This window comes from Rissa tridactyla, chromosome 2, assembly GCF_028500815.1.
Source record: "Rissa tridactyla isolate bRisTri1 chromosome 2, bRisTri1.patW.cur.20221130, whole genome shotgun sequence".
NCBI classification, from domain to species: domain Eukaryota; kingdom Metazoa; phylum Chordata; class Aves; order Charadriiformes; family Laridae; genus Rissa; species Rissa tridactyla.
Window position 1 is genome coordinate 41,227,135 of NC_071467.1, and position 19,779 is coordinate 41,246,913.

Below are 19,779 nucleotides of genomic sequence, written 5' to 3' on the forward strand. Positions count from 1 at the left end.
GGAACATGTCCAGGTGGGTTTTGAGTATTTCCGGAGAAGGAGACTCCACAGCCCCTCCGGGCAGCTCTGTCACCTTCAAAGTAAAGAAGTTTTTCTATATGTTGAGACGGAATTTCCTGTATTCCAGTTTATGCCTGTTGCCTCTTGTCCTGTTGCTGGGCACCACTGAGAAGAGCCTGGCCCCATCTTCTTGACACTTGCCCTTTACATATTCATAAGCATTGATGAGATCCCCTCTCAGCCTTCTCTTCTCCAGGCTAAACAGACACAGGTCTCTCAGCCTTTCCTCCTAAGAGAGGTGCTCCATTCCCTAGATCATCTTTGTAGCCCTCCACTGGGCTCTTTCAGTAGTTCCCTGTCTTTTTTTAACTGGGGACTCTGGAACTGGACACAATACTCCAGATGTGGCCTTACCAGGGCAGAGTGGAGGGGAAGGATGACATCCCTTGACCGGGCGGCCACATTCTTTTTAATGCACCCTAATAGACCATTGGCCTTCTTGGCCACAGGAGCACATTGCTGGCTCACGGTCAACTTGTCCACAAGGACTCCAAGGTCCCTCTCTGCAGAGCTGCTTTCCAGCAGGTGGTCCCCTAACCTGTACCAGTGCATGGGGTTATTCCTCCCCCAGTGCAGGACGCTACGCTTGCCTTTATTGAACTTCATTAAGCTCCTTTCCATCCAACCCTCTAGCCTGTCCAGGTCTTGCTGAATGGTGGCACAGCCTTCTGGTGTGTGAGTTTTGTATCGTCAGCAAACTTGCTGAGGGTACACTCTGTCCCCTCATCCAGGTCATTGATGAATGTGTTGAACAAGACTGGATGCAGTACTGACCGCTGGGGAACACCACTAGTTACAGGCCTCCAACTGGACTTTGTGCTGCTGATCACAACCCTCTGACCTCTTCCATTCAGCCAGTTGTCAATCCACCTCACTGTCCACTCATCTAACCCATACTTCCTAAGCTTCCCTATGAGGATGTTATTGGAGACAGTGTCAAAAGCCTTGCTAAAGTAGAGGTAGACAATGTCTACTGCTCTCCCCTCATCTACCCAGCCAGTCATTCCATCATAGAAGGCTATTAGATTGGTCAAGCATGATTTCCCCTTGGCGAATCCATGCTGACCGCTCCCGATGACCTTTTTTTCCTCCACATGCTTAGAGATGACATCCAGAATCTTCCTTTTCAAGCATCAAGAAAAACACTGAATATCACAAGTTACGCAAATTATCCTTAAGCCTGTCTGAAATGAAAATCAAAATACATTGGAAAGAGAGAGCAACTAGACTGTGAATGCTTGATTAAAGCAATACTGACTGCAATGAAAGGGAAAGATAAAATGAAAATGGTTGCTACATTGCCATGTCCGTGCAACACTCAAAATTAAAACATACACGCCAAGCTGGAAACTTGTTAAGAAAATCATTTAATTTTGTAAACAAAAAAACCCCAAACTAAATCTAATAATATATGAAAGCTAAATTAATGAGTGAAATTAAGATGAACTTCAGGTGATTTTATGAGCAGATAGGAAAATTTAGCATAGTATCACTTCCCCCCCTATTGAAAAGACAGCACTTTGGAGCTACCGTATTGTAGATAGCAGCAGTATTTGGAGAAGCTTCTAGCATCCACAATATTAAGCTAGTAGGATATAGACAGTTTGTTCTTTTTTCATTTACATATTGATCTGAATACAAGTAACAATATTGGCATACAACTACTGCATGACTATTTTATGTATTTATGCAATATTTATTTATTGTCTGAAGAAATTTCTTTCCTCATTTTCTTCATATATATGCCTACCTCCCCACTACTGGGCTGTGCCTGCCATTAATTGACCTCTCAGAGATCCTGTCCACTACCACATATAATAGGATTTTATGCTGTTAGAAACAGATAATTCAGCCCACCTGCCTGCCTTCCTGCCTCTTCCTTCCTTTCTTTCTTCTTACTTTCTTTCCTTTCCTCCTTCCTCCTTTCCTTCTTTCCTTCCTCAGCTATGTTTAAAAAGCTGGCATCATATACCATGCATATGTGAAACATCAGAGATGATTAGTACAGACAGGAGATCGGAAAACCATGAAGCACTTTTGAAACCCTGATAGGAAGTGACTCTTCCTGGTTGTTGATTTATTGATGCTGACAACGTTAGTTTTTTTCTCATTTTTATAAAACTGAAAGTACCTTGGTACTTGGAAAAATACTGAAGCCAAGTAAATAATGGAGAAAAAAAACCCCTCTGTAGGACTGAATGTCCCTGCTCCTGAAAGAACCTGCATGTGTAGCTTAAAAAAAAAAAAAGAAAAACAGGAAAAATGAAAGGTTAAAAATGAAAGGCTTTCAGAGATGCTTCTTTACAAGCATCCAATATAATTTTCAGATGCTTACAAAGATCCAGCCCAGAAGCTATTTTGTTTCTTTAGAACCAAAGCCAGTGTTATTCAACCTCTGTCAAGTCAAGGTCTGGGAATAACACCACCTTTTCAAAAGCTGTCTTCCAATAGCCATACACCAATAAACTGACTAATGAGGGCATTTGACTTTAAAGTGTCTGGAGAAGGCTGAACACATGAAGTAGTAATTTTAAAGTTGAAAGTTTCTTAGATATTTTCTTTTAAAGGGCATAAGATAATTACCTTTTTTTTTTTACTAGCCCTTTAAAAATCACTTGCAGACCTGTTTTAAGTCCTCTTAACAGACAAAAAGATGTAACTAATGTGTCAGTGGATTGTGAAAGCCACCAAGAAACCAGAAGATCTCCACAGCCTCAGTTTACTCTGGGAACCAAGTACATTCATGATAACAACAAAGAAAGTAGAATTGTGTTATTTTAGCCTATAAAAAAGACTAAGAATGAATGTTGCAGATTAAAGGATTAAAGAAAAAAATCAAATAAAATGGACACCCCAAGCTTTCATAGTACCCAAGACAAACATATGATTTTGGGCACTTAAATTTGTTCACAGACAGAAAAGCTCAGAAGCGTGCATGTTTTCAAAGGGACGTACTCTGGCTTCACATTGGAGACCACACATGCCTTCCCCCTACTTCACCTCTGGTGGGATTGGAGCCTCAGGCTCAGACTACACCAGCAAATTAAGGAGTTCCTGTGCACTGCAGTGCAGGGAATATTGACGAATTTTCAGAGTCCTGGCACTATTTTGGCCCTGGTCAACTGAGCAGTCCCCCAAACACTTTTCAGGCACATCCTGGGAGTTTGCACGTTCCAGGCAGCTTGCGTACACCCTGCACTGGATAGCAAGTGATTTGCACAGTGAAGAGGTAAACCTTTGAACAGCCAGGCCTTTGAACACTACAGAGGCAGCCAGCTGGCCTGCTTAGGAGAAAATATTTGATTAGTAGCACAGATAGAAACTGTGAATAACTGCCATACACTCAGGCCAGCAGCAGTCCACCAGCTCTTTGGACCTCGTGTGTCTTATGGGTAGAAGAACTCTAAGAGACATCACGGTGAAGTATATTGTCTGTCTAGGTTTCCATGATACTCTCCATAAGGCATTTCTAATGATAAGAACCATTTCACCTTTTTGTGTTCAGGTGTCTGATGAACATGTCCAGATATTTAGGGAGGGACCGAGGGACTAAGGCCATGTTTACTCAAGCACATATATATTATTTATGTAGCTATTGTACTATAACCTGATTCTGCAAAAAGCTACAGCAGCAAATCTCTACAGCTCTCCTGATTCTTCCAAAATATTTCCTCTAAATGTGAAAGCCAAGAGAAATTTCTGGTGTGTTTTCTACCTTGCTGCTAAAGAATTCAGAAAAAATTCTACTGAAATTAGTGGCTGAATTCCAATTGTCTCCACCAGGTCGATGATTTTGCACACACAGCCAAAGCCACTGTGAGAGCCAGATTCTCAGCTGGTGTCCATTGACTTTCATGGAGACAGGCCAGGTCACATCGTCTGGGGATTTTGCCAGAGATGTTGACAAAAAGGCGCAGATGAGAAGAGTCAGCTATGCAAGGCTTATAGTTAACTTGGCATATCTAAAAGTAGCTGAAGCACCACTACAAGGGAGGCATTTACTGCAAAGTACCACAAGGAAAGAAAGTATATTCAGAAGACAAATGTGTCTAACCCTCTTAGAAACCATAATGATACGTCAGGCAGAGATTTCCCCACGTGGAAGCCATGGTGAGGATGACTTAGTTCTGTCCTAAAAGGGTGTCTTTAAGTTGTGCCCTTTCTTTCTGCTCTAAGATTAATAACCATAGCAGCCAAACCAAGCAAACCAGAAGATCTTCGAGACAAACCACACTCTCAACAGCACAGTAGACCACTTCAGTGATAAGAACTTCATGTCCTGAACTATGGCTTATGACTTCTTGCTGGCTGCTGGGGAGCATTGTAGGGCACTGGGGCACCCTGCCCGCCTTTGTGCTGAGAGTTCCAGCTGCAGAGCACCCGCACACACGATTTCTCTGTGTTCAGCCTAACAAAGGAAGCCTTGAAATGAAGTAAGAAAAAAAAATAATGGGTGAAATAGGTAAGAGGTGGTCAGTTGAACATTGCAGGTGAGCAGATCATGTAGGCTTGAATCAACTGCCTTCACTCCAACCTGTGATTCCTCCTTGGTGTTTCTGGTAGCATGGGTAGTGACGCTATCATGAAACCTAAGCCTTCAGCTCTTTTGTATCAGCTACTTACTTTTTTCCCTCTAAAACGACTGCTATACAAAACATATCAATGAATATCAGAAAAGATCTGATAGACTCTAATTAATTATGTCCAGGGAAAAAAATCCTACATTTTTGAGAGAAAAAAATAATTTTACATTCAGTGACAAATTGGGTAAAAAGTACACTAAGATTTTATATTGAATGTACATGTGAACCTGACTATGGTATAAAATTTCCCAAACCATAAGCATACATGTATCTTCTGATTTGGCATTGATCCTTTTCAAATGAAGACAAACTGAAAATTGCACAGGTTAAAACCAGTCATAGGACAGACCATACGACAGCCTACGTGTTGGGAGCGGGAAGGAACTCCTCTGATTGATAGAAAAACTGATGGCGGCATAATTTCTGGAAGTTTCTACTGAGACAGCTGATACTGACAATGTTGGAAACACAATACCGGAGAGAATGGATATTGGACTCATACAATGTGGTGTGCACCTTGGTCTTGAGAAGCTTAATGTAAAGAAAAAACATATGTTTGCACTGCTTTGTCTTTTACGAGTGAAATGGTTGTTAATAATCTAACCATTTAATATACTGCTCTATTTATTACTCCATATTTAATGAAGCATAAATCATTAAAATCATCCTTCAGTGCAAACAGGGGGGAGGGACTTTTAAGTGCCATGCCATGTGATCCATGGGACCAGGCTGAGGCATTTACTTCCCCTCTCCTTTTTCACTCATTACGTATCTGATGCTGCTTATGGATTAAGTGGAGTTTCTACTATAAACAAAAATTAGCTATATATAAAGGTTATTGTGCCTCTGCTACAAATTACAGTTGGAGATAGGCTAGTCCTGTTAAAAGTACAAGCAGTGCTTTATCTTGTTGAACCTTCAACAACCCTCAAAGAGCCAATAAATGGAATATTAGTACTAAGTCAATTTAAACCCCTCCTGTTCCCTTCATGCCCTGTGTGCTGTGATGTGCTACTTTAGGCTTTAATGCAGGTCTTTCACGGACATTTTCCCCTTTGTGTCTGCTCTTCCCAAATTAAAGCTGTGTCATTCTGAACTATATGACAGTTCGTGATCCATCAAATCAATCTGCCGCTTCTCCATGCCAGACAGCAAACGAGGGAAATCAGCAGCCACAAGCATCTATTTGGAGTGTACCCTTGGATAATCGTTCAGGATCATTCTTGAACCCAGCATCCTGTGAATATTCAACACTTGTGGAAGTCTGTATTTATCATTTTAAGCAGACAAAACATAGATTCATGTGTTCAGTTTAAGGACATGTTTTGTTCAAGGTCACATCAGCAACTGGCTGTAGAACGTATCAGAAGTCAAAAAAGCAGTGAATTTGACTTTGTAGGTTTTAATATGGTCTATATAGAATTTTTTATTTTTCTGTGTTTGCTCTCCAAAGATACTTGTATAAATTTCCACAGCAGTTTGTACAGATGAAATATTCTCTGTGTATAATATTTTTGATGGATCCACTCCCCCACCTAGTTCAGCTTGACTTTAGTTGTAACCTTTCTTCATTGTGTTGTTGACTTAATTTGAAAACCAATTAATTTTTTAAAAAGTGAATATTAAAGCTCACTGGAAGACTATGTCGCTCCCAAAAACCCATTGGTCCTCACTACCACCAAATGTCTTTGGATAATATGCTGTTCTGAGTCCTCTTAGTTTGACAATAATCATATAGCAGCCACCTTCAATCAAAGCACAAAAAATAAACAGAAATCTTGATCCTACCAAACCTCTCTTCTGATCTTTCTTTTTAATGTTTATAGTGATAGGACAAGGGGTAAGGTTTTTGAGGGTAGATTTAGACTAGATATAAGGAAGAAATTTTTCACAATGAGTGTGGTGAAACACTGGCACAGGTTGCCCAGAGAGGTGGTAGATGCCCCATCCCTGGAAATATTCAAGGGCCAGGCTGGACGGGGCTCTGAGCAACCCGATCTAGTTGAAGATGTCCCTGCTCATTGCAGAGGGGTTGGACTAGATGACCTTTAAAGGCCCCTTCCAACCCAAACTATTCTATGGTTCTATTATTATTACTCATGAAGAATTTAACCTGTAGTTTAAATACACTGTGAAATAACCAAGCCACCCATAGTCCATGATACACATAATGCTTGTGAGGATTCTTAGTAATGCTTTATACTTTCTGAGAAATATGTAAGTGAAAATATGGGCCGACGTGAGCTACTGATATCATAAAGTTATTGCAGAACAACAATCCCTTTTTGCTTCAATTAAATGCCATGATACCAGTCTCAAAACCTTCAAATTTTTAACTGCAAGACAATGCTTTATAATGGTCAAAGTATTAGGCTAAGAAGCAGGAATTGCTAACTTTTCTGAATAGCTTTGAAGTTCTCTTTCCTTTAGGAAAGCACTTATCCCCTTTATAACGTTTCCCCCATATCTGATACCTATTTCACGTTGATTTCCCAGCAGTGTAATTCTATTCACTTCAGTAGAAGGCTTCATGATTTACGCTAGCATAAATGAAAATACAATCAGGTTCCTCATTTTAAAGATCGAAATCATAGTTATCATTCTCCCTTTGGGTAATGTAAGGATTAATTAGTATTAGTCTGTGCTCATGAGTGTTTTAAAAAAAATATAGTGGTAACTATGATAAATATTATTTCTTTTGTGCTGAAAGTTCATGCTGACTTGCAAAAATGTTTCTAAGTTAGGTCAATGTAGCAGTAATTTGAGAAGGTGAAGGTCTAACTTCGTGATAATGGAGATTTACAACCTTGTGAAATTTTCCAACCTTGAAATAATATTAATTATAATAATCCATTCTTTACATCACCCTCATTCCTTCTTCATCTTTAAGGAGTTAATAATAAATCAATTTTAAACATTTGAATTACACCTGAATAAGAAATAACCATATACCTTAAGGTAACCTCCTCTTTCTGAATTCAAAGGCAGTTTTCATTCCATTCTGGCAAAGTAGAGAGGCCTAAAATTGTGAATTATTAATGCCTGCATCCATTTTAAAGTCTCTTTAGAAAAGAGATAAAAGAGGCTTTGTTGTAAATGACAATTAGATCTATCATCTATGTAAGATCATAACATTATCAAGTGGTAGTAATCGTATAGAGGGAAAAGAAAGCAATTAACAATTTTGAAAAGATATAGAATAGACACAGATGTTATCAATGAATTTGCTAAGTTCCTTTAAAGGAAGAATTGTCTGTGTACATAAATTTGGAGCTGGGGCGAGTAAAGAACAGGAAAACCTATCAGCATGGCACACAAAATACTGAAAATATTTTCTTACTGTGAGGGGTCCTTATAAGGATTTTAAACCTGACCATCCCAATTTAATATAAATCTTCCATACTGCAAGTGAATATTAGAAGTCATGAAGGACAAGACACAACAAACTTGGTGCTGTTCAAACAAGATTGCAAACAAGCCATAAACACTTGCACATTACTTGCTCAAAGTGAAACCCAGCCCAGTACACATCATTCATCTGCCACTTTATTTTACTTTTTCCTAAGTGAAACCAATCAGAGAAGCAATATGCAACTGTGCATTAGGAACATGCTAGAAGCAATGATTATTTTAATGTAAAGCTTTGTAGGAGTCAGATAAACAAAAATGACAGCTTTGTGTAAAGACTTTGTAAACTATAGGACACGTTTGTAAAAATCCAGTTCCGATATGCTCCTTTTTGTCAGTTTGTGCCCTGTTACGACCCATGTGTTTATGAAAGTCACCCCTTTCTTGAGTGACCAAAATACTCATCTGAAAGAAATAAACTGAACTTGGCTGTGTTTGGACCAATACAGAAAGTTTGTATTCAATCGTCTGAATTTTGTCCAGCAAAGTTGTCAACTGACGACCAGATAGGTGTTATTTTTTCAAGTCTGCCCTTACGAAATAGGGACCTCACCCACCACTGCAGCTTTTTGTTAGTAAGGGTTTTGCTTATGTCTCATGAAGATTTGTATCCACAAATGGATCTCAAGCCAGGAGTCGTGCTCTGGGCTACCTCCTGCAAAGTTCCCAAGATATGAGCCATTCATTGCATGTTGATGGAGAGCTATAAAGGCAAAAGCTGAATCCTTTCCTAGTTTCTGTGTCACTGAAAAAAGCTAGAGCACACCTATATAGTTTTGCTTGTTTCTCAGTTGAATGCAGCTAGAAAGCTGGACCTGGACTTGCTGGCATTTAAACGGGTTTACATATCAATCATCTCGTTCTTGTTAAGTTCATATTTTTGCAGAGTTTTTTAGTTTAAAAGGTCCCACATATTTTTTATATGCTTCATTATCTAAGGCATGTTTTAGATAAATTTATTTTAAATTTTGCAGATGTGCCTACAAAAATATGATATTGATGCATAAACACACTTCATATATAAATGAAATTTGTTCTCTCAAGCAACAGGTATGTGCCTATTGTGAGTGGGATTAAAGTTGGATTGGGATAGATTTGTTTCACATACACTGATAAGCTTGGGCACTAATACAGCCTGAACATTTTGATAGAGTGCACAGACAATGAAAAGATATGCAAAACCAGTTACTGTGTGATGTCTGAACCTTGATCCAGTTCATCCACAAAACTCCTCCTCTGTTTGCATCCTGCCAATAAGAAACAAACAAAATAACTCCGCTGACACAGTACAGCATCATGAGGAAATCAAACATCATCCCCCGCACTGTGGGAGCAGATCTACAGAACAGACTCATGAAAGAGGGAGTAAAAATTCTACCAACACTCAGAAAAGTGAGCGTGGTTGATGATCCCACTGAGGATAGGCACAGGCTTTGCATTTTTTATGCCAGTTTCATGGAGCATTTCTGTTACAAAACTGATGTTTTTTCCCCTCCAAATTTAAAACCAAATATATATGACGAAAATAAAACACTGATATGTCTACATTTCATTATCTATGCATTTTTTCCTAGGAAATGTTAAGCTGAAAAAAGCATTTTAATTACAAAATGTTTTCATAGAGCCTCATGAGGAAGGTAATTCACAAGTTGAATGCTCTCATTTTCTTCCATGGCCAAGTTCATCAGCTGGAGTGCATCTCTTGTGAGCCACTTTTTAAGGTTGTGAATGGAACAGTGTAGGCATCAGAACTTGTGACGACAAGTTACCAGCAGCCCCTAAAATCAAGCACCTGAGATGCTGCAGTAGAAACAAATCTTAAATCTAGTGTCTCAGAGATACAACTGTATGTCAGCAGAGAGATTTTACTGTTAGAATCTGGGTCTGTATACCTGTGATAGCAAGCTACATGGATATTTTGGAAACTATTGACAGGCCCTGTGCTGTTCTGTACTGTACTGTTGCCAGGGCTCTGCTTGTTGCTGGGAAGGCACTTACACGATTAGGTGACTGCATGTTCTTCTTTCAGGGTTGTCACATACAGATTTCATCATATAAGAGAGCAAATTGACCACCTGCTATGGCTGACAGGACAGGTAAGACAAAAGCCAAGCAAGAGAGAATGGCAAATCTATGAAAAAGAAAACATCAATAAAATATAATGTCAAATCATAAAAAAATATAATGCATCTTTAAGAATGGGCCACAAACCTCTTCTGAGTTCCTGAATGTGACTATTCATTATTGTTGTTATTACGATCCCTTACCCTGTTTTTAAGATGATACAATTTTTTTTAATGGTTGTTCAATCTTTATTAGTAGGTATTAAATTAAGTGAATAGATTTATTGAACAAATTTTTGTTAATTGTCCTGTGTCAGGTAGCTGTAAGGAAAAGGCAGATCTAACATGCAGCTCTTTAGCTTTTAAATGCCAGCAACAGAATGATGCAGCGTTACACCACTTAGCAATTGTCTTACAAACTTCTGTAGTGAACTCTACCCTAGCCCACAAATAAAACAGGAGTTACTCCTAATACATAAGAGAATTGAGTTGAACAGTATTATCGTAATGAGTAAGGATGAAAACTAAGAATAAGGAAAAAAAAGAAGAAAAAGCAAACAAATTAAAATAACATGATACACTGATTTATATGACATGTTAATCATCTATTATTTATTCTAAGTGCTTTTTGAGTTCTCATCTAATTTCAGTGTAGCATCACAGATATACTGTAGTCACCTTTTCCTGAATGTTAATAATTGATAAGCAATATTTAGCTTGCAAATAGGAAGCTGATGCATACTCTTTGGAAAGACATGCATTGCAGTGGCTTCTCCCCTTGGGTGAAATCTGCCCCATCTGCATAAAATCATTCTGTAAAGCACTGAGGGCTTTGGGAAGCAGAATCCACTCCTTCCAACAATATCTGCAGTTGTCACAGCTGATCCTTACATTTTGTTCCTGCCTTACCTTCTTCACAGCTTTCAACACCCACTCAAAGTCTTTTTTTTTTTGTATGCATTGGTGTTTTGGCTCATCCTTTTTGCTTCCAAGGCCCTAAACAGACACTGAACACTGCAAAGGAGAGTGTGCTGGATGTTTACGCAGGATAAATTTCATTACAAGTGCCTGTAAAAAAGGATGCCCATAGCACTGCCTATTACTCTGGAAATCACACTAGCAATTTCTGATGAGGATTCTGGAGTATCTAATGAGGAGAACTTGAAGTCAACAAAGAGCTATGCAGATTTACATCAGCTGAGAGTGTACCCGGAGAGATTAGGGAATGGAGGGTGAATATTCACACAGTGTAGATGTGAGCAGTTCATTTTATGCTTACATTTGCTGTTACAAACTCACAATTCCTTGTTTGAACAACAAGGATGCAGTACATTGTAACCTCTATGTTTCTCATGAGACTAATTTTCACATTTTTGACAAACTAGATTTCATTAATTTTCACCTTTCCCCTCAGAGGTGTTTCAGTTTTCTTTGCTATCATATTCTAGGTATCAAGCAGAGTCTAATTGCAAAAGTCTTCATAATAATTTATCATGGTTACCTGCTGCTAAAGTTCTAGATAATTATATGGCTAGTTCTGTCCTGGCTGTATTTCAACAACTAAATGGACAAAAATCACCCCCAGGAATAAAATTTGTAATGAACCAAAACTTTTGGACTTCACAGCTGAGCTATAACAACAGCTACTTCTGGTACATATATGCTAGTAAGTTTTTTTTTTGTTTGAATTCTATTTGCCGTATATGACAATGACTACTTAGCTTTATTCTTTTAGTCTTTTCTTCTAAGTCTTTTAATTCATCTGGCTTTTTGGCAAAAAAAAAAAAAAAAAAATCTGTCCAGATTTTACTTATACCACTCTGTGAAAAAGGAACTCTTGATTATAAATCTTATTTTTTTCTCTGTGTTTGGATTTCCCTTTAGGGCTTTCCGTATTTCCTGAGTTTTACTTGAATCATACGTTCATTGACATTTACAGCATACTGGTAATACACAGATTAGCCGGCAAATATATTAATAATATAGATTTTTTTTAAAAGAGGAGGAATGGTTCCTTAATTCTGAAGCACTTATATCAATTTGGGAAGATTATTTTGATATTTTACTGACACCATTAGATGGCCTAACAATTAGTCTTTCATCACAGTTGCTCCTACTAAATACTCATATTTAGCATATTTAGTTAGCATATTTAGTAATCGTGTGTCCAAACCATTTGATTCCAAATGTTCATTGTTGCCTCCAAATATGAAAATAACGTAATTTCCCAGCACTTGAACTGCTATCATAATGGACCAAAACCAACTTAATTTACTTGTATAAGTATTCCCATTCAAATCATTTTATCAGTAACGGCTGCAAATGAACCATGAAATTTAGCTGTTTTCTAGTCAAGTATAACATAGCAGAATATCTCATGTAGCTTTAGATCTTGATATAGAATTTTCTGATCCAGTTTGTTAAGTTGATTGAAAATGTACATGCCAACCTGACAAAAGGATTTGGAGTTGTTTCCTATTAATACAGATTATAATTAGGACAGAAAGTGTCAGCCAGCCCTGTGGAGACTCAGAGTGGTTGCCAGAGGACTTAAACGCTTTCCTTTTCCCACATAGACTCTTAAAAAACTGAGTTTTATAAAATAATTAATTTAGAAAGTTAAAAGGTAATGGTGAGAAATAATAGAGTATTCTCGGCCACATAAAAATTCTAATGACTACTTCTGAGCAAACAGTTCATAAAAGTGGTTTGTTCTTTCTTTAAATTTCATGGAGCTTAGTAAGGATGTAATTCATTGACGGTGTATTTTTGGTCTCATTTATATATTAAAATACAGTATCTGCTATTTGCAAGCTTACATATGTCAGAAATTACTACACATAATAACAACCAAAATACCATAATATGTACAATTTGATTATACAAATTTGATTAATTCTCATAAACAGATGGATGGTAGAGCAGGGGAAGCCAGAACTAGTCACTGTCAAAACGACAATACAGCTTGAATCAATTTCTTCAAGAGGTATTAACTTCAATTGCAATATTAAAAGAAGTTACTTTAACATTATTTTTATGGTCTACCATGGGATGCTTTTTTATTGGTGTCATCATGGTTTATTAACAGACCAACTCTGCATGAGGAAAACTAGCCCTCTTCATGCCATTTATACATTTCTGTCATTTTACACAAAACCTATGTTAGAAGAACTTTAGCAAAGTTTTAAGTCATACCTCTTTACATTAAGAAATGCCACAGTTACAGTGGCCTGGACAGCTTCAGTTCAGTTCCCAGCATTATTAGTTGTCTTCATTAACATATCGCATATTTTGTTCCATGACCAACCACTATCTGAACTTGCCATGAGACCCTTGCCCCCTTCTGTACACAGGCTGGATAGTGCTCATTTAATGAGTAGGCCTTCAATATTTGTCTGTTTGTCTCTCTGTTTCTCACTTTTCACCGTATGGCCCTAGGCTATGTACATACTGAAGAAACCAAGCACTAAGAAATAGTTATTCTTTCCCTTGGGAACATTACTATAGCAATCCTTCCTGTACCATTGAAATACCCCACAAATATGAATCCATTTATCTGCACAAAAACCCTGTTCCGAAGAGAGAGGTTATGCAACAAGCAGTTTACAGATAGGAATTTGAGGCACACAGGGTTAAAGACAACAGTTCGACTTAAATTTTGACTAATTTTTAAATGACCTGTTTTTCAAAATGCGTAACAATGTGTAGAACCGTACACTGCTGGTCACAGCTTCTGTCAACTTCATTCACAGGTGTGAGTATAACATAGATCTTGAAGCAAATATTTGCATTGCAGAGGTCAGATTTCTGGCATCCACATGCAAGTCCTGAGATCTCAGAAAGACTGGTCTGAAAAGGAGGTTCATGCATGGGGCAGATGCTTCTTACATCTTGGGAGAGTGGCTGAGCAAAAGAAAGAGGCATAACTCTAGTGGAAGGTCTCCAAACAGCAGGGAGGCATCAGCTCACCAGGAGAGTGACCAACACGGAGACTGCCATGACAGGGTGAAGAACAGGGCAACCTCAAGGAAAGCCAGAAACGGAATGGATGCAAACTGACAACAAACGGGTCAGTACACGTACCCCTAAAATTACAGACAAAAAGCATGAGATGTGTGAGAAACAGAACCACAGCCCCAAAGCTGCAGTTACTCAAGATGGGAAAGGAATAAACATGCATGTGTGCATAGGAGAGCTTTACAGGAAGGAGAAGAAAGGTTACTGTGTGACTTTAGGTGATCCAGACTCTCAAGACACAAATTTCATAAGCGAGCCAAGCAATTATGTTATTTCAATTTAATTTCAGCATTTGCTATTGCAACAGATGGGTAGAGCTGTCTCATGTATGTAGTTGTATTATACTGTGTTAAAAAGGTCATGAAGGGAATCAGAAGAGTGTTATGTTTACCTTGTCTTAGCTACTACGCTTTGTGAAATACTCTTTTCTCCTGGACAGCAGAAGAAAGAGAAAGATTACTCCCATAGTAGCCCAAATGAGCATGACTCATTCTGTAAAACTTTCTGGGGTGTAGAGTGAAGCAGGTAGTGGCAGAGAGAAAATGGGAGACTACAAAAAAGTGTCCTGTCCAATAAGGGAAACTGTCCCAAATTAGGTCTTAGGAGTGTCAGATGAGAGACTTTCCTGAAAAGTGATAAGGAAGGTCTGTAGAGAGAGATTGGAGTTTTCCTTGAACTGAAAAGATGCTGAAGGTTAGACTTAAAACACAGTGTAGAAAAAAAGGTATAAACACTGCAAAGACACAGTGGTTAGGAAGTTGATTTGTTTCCAAACATCTTGTTTAATCTGTCTCACCCAGTGCTTCTAAGGCTTCCCCTGTTTAGTGAGTTATCTTGCTGTAGTTTGTTTGGTTTTGTTGTTCTTTAAATAAAACATTAGCTTTAGAGATTGGATGTCACTGCTGTCTTTTGGCATGCTCACATCAAAAATGAGAAGAGGGGAAAGTGGTTTCATTTGGCCAAAGATGGTTCCCTGGAGCCAGCTGCAGTGTGATCCTCCCTAGCCTGATATGAGCAATAGCAGGTTAGAAAACTCCGCTGAAGTGCACAGTGAGGCTATGGCAAATGCACCTTTCAAATAGGAGAGCCCCAAACCAACAGATAGTTCAGTTTACCTTCCATGGTCACTGACACTCTGTAGATCTGGTCATGGCTGCAGAGCAATGCATACTGGGAATTTATTTTTTGTTGAATATCATCGAATCATAGAATGGTTAGTTGGAAGGGACCTTAAAGATCACCTTGTTCCACCACCTTGCCATGGGCAGGGACACCTCCCACTAGACCAGGCTGCTCAAAGCCCCATCCAGCCTGGCCTTGAACACTTCCAGGGATGGGGCATCCACAACTTCTCTGGGCAACCTGTTCCAGTGCCTCACCACCCTCACAGTAAAGAATTTCTTCCTAATATCTAATCTAAACCTACCTTCTTTCGGTTTAATCAGTCTCCTCCTTACCAACAAACCTCTGAAAAAGTTCTGTTCTTTCTGTGTTTATTGGATTTTAGTACTCAGATCTGGATACGGAGCATTTGCTTATCTTGATTGCTAGGCTTCTGTGATTCTTGACCCATGTCAGCACTACCTGCCTTGACTAACATAATCTTTATCGTGGAATCTCAACACTATTGTCAGGTCTCAGAGGAGCGCAGATTTCATCCTTTGGACTATGTGATGAGGCTTTTTTATTATGCTCAAAAATCTAATTGAACAAGTTTTGAACAAAGAGCATCACATTGTCCAATTCAACACCTTCTATTCCAGTAAGAGTACAATGGCTTCTGTTTTCTAATTTTTGTGCTTTGTTCAACATAAAAAATCAACACTCTCTCTCAGTTCATAGATCTCTTTGTTTCAGCTTCCCTTTCTTCGGTGTTGCTTATTCCTTCCTCTGTTGCATGCACACGTTTGGCTAATTTATCCAATTTAGCATCCATTGCATCTCCCTTTCGTTTAAGTCTCTCCCATGCTGTGAAGAATCACTGTCCAGGTCCATTTTATTTCTCTAAATATTGCTGCAATATCTGCAGGAGTTTCTTTTCCCTAAAGGGCACTAAGGCAGATTCTGTGTTTTCTACAATGTCTGTGAATTCTCTTGCGCAGCCTTCACTGGGCTTCTGTGGACAACAGGACACTCCTAAATTGTTGCTCTTAATGATCTGTGGCTCTACAGTGATCTTTTGCTCATCTTTCTCCAATTCTGGCAACAAGTTACGACCCAGAGAGAAAGAACTAAAAATTTGAATATTTGACCAGTTTGCCATTGGCCTAAAGCAATGAGGGACAGGCTTCTGAAACTATTTTGGCACCTACCTCCAAAGCAGTTCAGAAGCAAGCCTATAAGGACAGCATACTGAGTTTGGTGGGCACCTAGCCTTTGAGAAGACTTTAAAAATGTGACACATTTTTTCAGAGGCAAGGTGAATCAGTTATTTTTTGTCAAGTCTCGTTGAGCAGACAGCAGTGTCCTGCTCATGCCTTTTGCCAGGCAGCCAAGCACTGTATGCTGTGTTTACAGATGACTGGATGAGGGGGCAGGAGGATGACTCCTGAAGTCCTTTGGAGCGGAAGCCTAGGACAATAGCAAAGTCCAGATCAAATTTATGAGTAGTACATGTCTGGATTGGAATTTGCCATTTTAGTAGCCTTCCATTGAAGCGTGCTTTGTGTGTCCCTATACCTAATATTGATACTGACAGAACGAATAACAATAGCTTCTTTTATTTTATTTTAAGTTGGTAAAACTCAAACCAGAAGGTATTGAGAATTTTCATAATCATGAAGTTTTTTTCCATCGGCATCTTAAATTAAAAAGACCTTAAAAGTATTTATCCTAGGCAATGGTAGTGGTTGAATATTTTTATCACTTTGTCTTTGAGAAGTTTCTGGTCCAATTCCCAGTGGGTCTGTTTCTACTTCACATGTGATCCCTTTGCTGCGATTGCAGAAGAAAGTCAGAAGGTGATTAAATATGCAGAGCTGCAGATAGTAATGGTCAAGGCTGCATCTGCAAAAGAGAGGAAAATGTGAAAGAGCAATACATGTCCTCAATCTGTTTTTATTACTGATGATTTGGGATTTTAGGGCATTTATCTGCTATCTTTCAGGTACCAAATTCTCTTCAGAAAACAAATAACATTTACTTTCCATACTAATTTTTCTTAAATTATTCCACTGCTTATTTCTTGGACTTGTGGCTTGACCTTGACAGCAAAATGAGCAGATTATTATCAAGATTAAAAAACAAACAGTATGCTATGCAGTCCATACATATTTCAGGATGCCCATTCTAAGAGTTCTGAAAAAGGTTTTCTACATACTAAATATTTATCCTGTGAAATGAGGTAAATTTTTAGAGTCTTTCAAAAACTGAGACACAAAATCATTGGGCACTTTTGTAAATTTTGGCCATATGTGCATGTGTGTATTTATTTGCATGTATAAATATGGTATTATAAACATTTAAATTTTCTCTAACTTCCCTGAATAATTTGCTGGAAAGTCTTCCCTTGTCCCATATAGTAATATAGACTCACCAGGTAATTAAACATAGGGCGACATATTCAGTTATACAAAATATTGTTTGTCAAATAACATATCCACTGAGTTTCAATAAATGTTTACTATATGCCTAGGTATCTAATTAAATAGGCGATGAGTTTCATTAGAGATTCTTGAAACAATTTGTTTTTTCTAAAACCTGGTCACTTTTAACACTTTTAAATTAAATCCTTATTTCAGTAACTATATTTAAAGTGTGACTTGAATTCCCTGTAGTTCACCTCAGAGGTTTTTTATTTTTACTCCTGGCTAATAAACTAAGAGGCATACCAGTCATACCAGTAAAACCCCAAGCAAGCTGCCCTGTATCATACTTCACACTTCATCAAGATTCTTCCCTGTGTAGTAATACTATTCATAGGGTTTTATATTTGTTTGTTTTGTTTCTATGGTTATTTTTCCACTTACCTTAGGAAGTGTGATTGGTTTTTCTCAGCTTCCAATCTCCACTAGAACATTTTGAGTTGTCCAGAAAATCACTTAAAGCTCTTACTGGTCAAATACAGCTAAAAGTGAACAGACACGTGATTTATCTACATCTGCCTGAATGAGGTGAAAACAGACTTTCAGACACAGGGAGAAAAATACAGAAAAGGTTTCACCTCCTAAAACTTGTTTTTCAAATGGCTTGGTTATTTCCTTTATAAATGGCATACGTCTAGCATTGTAGACACCAGAACTGTCCTTAAAAATATATTATCATCTTGCGTAATTTTCTTGAAAATAGCTACATAGAAAAACTTGAATTTAAGAAGTAACTGATTGTTTTTCACCCATCCCATGTCCCAGTTCAAACTACACTTCATTAGAAAAAACCTACGAAGCCAGAGGGGTCTTGTAGCACTGTAGGACTCTGACAAATAAGGAGCAAATTGAGTTCCAAAAGCATGAACTCAGCATGATGGTTGAGAAAATGCCTTTACAGCTGTGTTCCTTTCATAGCTTCACAGAGGCACTGGAAACTTGCATTATTCCTATCACTATAGCATAGTCTTTGTCACACAAGGATCATGACAATTACTCAAGTAACAAGGGTGCGTTAAGGACGTGAAGGACAAAACTAGATCTTGCCTCTTAGGATTTAACGTGGAACACGCAAGGTGGGATTTTCCTCTTCAGTGTACCACCAGATAAGACCTACACCCAGCTATAAAACATGGTGAAGGCTGTTTAGTTGCAATGAAGCAGTGGACACTTTTTCAACCACCATCTCACAGTTTTCCCAAGCATTTATCGTTAGCATACCTCCTAGCATCCTTTTGGACTGTGCCAACTCCTGCTCCTCAAGAGGGTGTTTTGTGCAATGCCACATATCTGTGCTCTGCCTTGGTGGTGGTGTGGTCTCATCAGACCAGGCTGCCCTTTTTGGGAAGGAAGACAGCTAAGCATGGGGAAGCACATGGTTCCACACCACATGGCTGCAGAGTGAGGGAGAAGTTGTTGCCAATATTACTGAGCAACAGCTATGAAGTCTTGAGTACCAAAGTTTTCTCTTGGTTTCGCCACAAGTCACTTCTTTTCCCAGTGGGTTATTTTGTCCATTCCTGAATTGATAATGAATCAAATCCTTATTAAAAATGAATTACAGTCTTCCTGCGAAGTAGAGATGAAATATACTTTGAGACTGGCACTACATGGACATTCAGAAAGATTCAGAAAGTCAACGAGCTCCTCAGGAGGTAAAGAGGATGCAGATAGACAAGCTTTTTCAAATCATGGGAGAGAGGTATCCTCTGATTTCACTGCCTACCAACCTATCAAGACCATCTTAGGCATGAGTAGAATAGGTGGTCACCTAATCCAGATCCTCACTTTTTCCCTTTTTACTCAGGGTGAAAATAAACCTAGCTGTAGAACCCAAATGGTCATAGAGGTTATATCCAACACCACAGACCCTGGAGTTAGAGTCATCTCTGTGACTCCTCTAGTGGTCTCCTCTATATCCTGAACATGTAAACAACAGCTGCCGGATGCTAAGAACCACTAAAAGCTTGGTCCTATGTTTCAGGTATTAAATTACTCAAGCCCACAGAGACTTATTTTTGTTCTGATTTTAGACATGTTGACTAAGTAAATCTCATGTTGACA